Source organism: Palaemon carinicauda, chromosome 1 (genome assembly GCF_036898095.1).
Source record: "Palaemon carinicauda isolate YSFRI2023 chromosome 1, ASM3689809v2, whole genome shotgun sequence".
Taxonomy (NCBI): domain Eukaryota; kingdom Metazoa; phylum Arthropoda; class Malacostraca; order Decapoda; family Palaemonidae; genus Palaemon; species Palaemon carinicauda.
Window position 1 is genome coordinate 272,551,606 of NC_090725.1, and position 2,500 is coordinate 272,554,105.

The following is a 2,500-nucleotide window of genomic DNA, read 5'->3' on the forward strand; positions in this document are numbered from 1 at the left end:
AAAATGACTAGGCTAAAGTGGATGAATTGATAAAAATCCCAAATAATTATAGTTTGAAACACCGAAGATGGCAGAGTCAAAGAAGGTGGCCTCTTCATAGCCAACCAGCAGGTTGGCCAGGGAGTTAGAATATTATTAGGTCCTTTGACGGGTCAGAGAGTACTAGATTAGATTTAGATTATATTGACAAAACAATATACAAATATTTTGTCTAACATACAGCTGAAATTCAAAAGCTACCCATTATATAATACAATATTTAATTCATGACATCAAGGCATTTACCAGAATAATTATCATAATTATATGTTTCATTTCATCTTATATCATATAAATGTTATGCAATAGACAATCATGCTTGAAATCCTACATATCTTTGGTTACGGTTCATTTAGGCTTTGCCTGCACATACACCAACTAGTCTGGCCTCTTCTTTCCACGTTCTCCTCTGTCCTAATACACCTGACAACACTGAGATTACCAAACTATTCTTCTTCTCTCAAGGGGTTAACTACTGCACTCTAATTTCAGTGGCTACTTTCCTCTTGGTAAGGGTAGAAGAGACTCTTTAGCTATGGTAAGCTGCTATTCTAGGAGGACACTCCAAAATCAAACCTTTGTTTTCTAGTCTTGGGTAGTGCCATAGCCTCTGTACCATGGCCTTCAAATGTCTTGGATTAGAGTTCTCTAGCTTGAGCGTACACTCGGGCACTCTGTTTTATCTATATTTCTCTTTCTCCTGTTTTTGAAGTTTTTTATAGTCTATAAATGGAAGATATAATTTAATGTTACTTTTTTAAGTATATTTTATTTTGATTGTTTACTACTTCTCTTGTAGTTTTTTATTTACTTGTTTCCTTTCCTCCCAGAGATATTTTTCCCTGCTGGAGCCCTAGGGCTTATAGCATCTTACTTTTCCAACTAAGGTTGTAGCTTAGTTTGTAATAATAATAATAATAATAATAATAATAATAATAATAATAATAATAATAATTATTATTATTATTATTATTATTATTATTATTATTATTATTATTATAAACTAAATAGGTATGTGAAATTATAATTTTGCTATAAATGCTATTCTTATGCGCATCTGTATAAAGAATATCCTATAGATAAAAACTTTAATATATGCCTTGTATGCTCATCAGATAACCATACGTACATAGAATGTACAGAAAATAAAAGGAATGCATCAACTGCAATCAACAACACATAGTAAAACATTAGCAGCGAAAGGCTCTAATTAAAAAGAAAACGTAAGACATAAAGATGAACAGAGTTGCAACATCCACTACAAGCAACTGTACAAGTTACGCCAAAGTAACATCTACCAATATTGGAAGTTATCTGACATATGCTAATAGCCTTTTAAACATTATACAGGGAGACAAGAATTGCGACTATAATAAGAACAGCATAGCAATTAAACTGGGGCTGCGTCAGGGAAGATTCTACTCCTCAATAATAAACAGCATATTAGCAGATGACAATTCACCAACAATGCATTTCTCTGAAGAAGCAATGAAGTAAAAAGCAGCACGATGAGGAAAAAGAAATAAGAGACAAAAGAACCATAAAAGCAGCAGAGCAAGTAAATTTCAAGAATTTCGGCTTATACAGGAGAATATGCAGCAATCTACTCTGTATGAAGAAAGTAGAGAAGAAAGTTCATAAGACTCATCAGATAAATACTTAACACCCGGATATAACTTCCTTCGAATTCAAAACTTAGCAATTTCTCCATCAGGAGATATAATTAATTTAAAAGACTCGCTACCAAAGATCCAAGGTCTCTCCAATACCCATTTTGCAAAATGCAAAAGGATAAACTTCAGCATAGTCAAGAATACCAGAAAACAAAAAGTAAAAGAAAAATATGAAATGGTTGTTCTACGTTCATTTTAAAACCATGATAAAAAGTGTAATATTATATAAATAAAATTGCAATTATACCACACTTTATATTAGCTTTACTAACATTTAACTTTCCAAACTATTCCCTATACCATTGTTAGTTACCTAGCTGCCACCATTCTCCACCTTTCCTATTAGCTAAAAAAAAAAAAAAAAAAAAAAAAAAAAATCTTCTAATATATATTTTTTTTTGTGGATTGGAAGGAGGTAATCATACTTAAGCAACTATTGCACCATCGTAGATGTTCTTGATAAATTAATGCCTCGAATTTATAGCTCAATTTCAAAGTCGCTTTTTTTTCTCCGTTACTAGTCACTAGAGAGTGACCATTGGTATATACAATGCACCAGAGTCTAGTGCATTGTCCTGCTTGATAGAGCAATGTCACTGTCCCTTTCCTCTGCCATTCATGGGCGCCCTTTAAACCTTTAAATAGACAGGATCAGAAGAGGCTATCCTTTAAACTTCTCTTCTCCCTCGCACCTCTCTTCACCTAGGACCTCAGGAGGTCGCCCGCTAGCCCAGAAACGTTGAATAATTTCCTTTCTCCAGCATGATATACGAGTCATATAAAACACT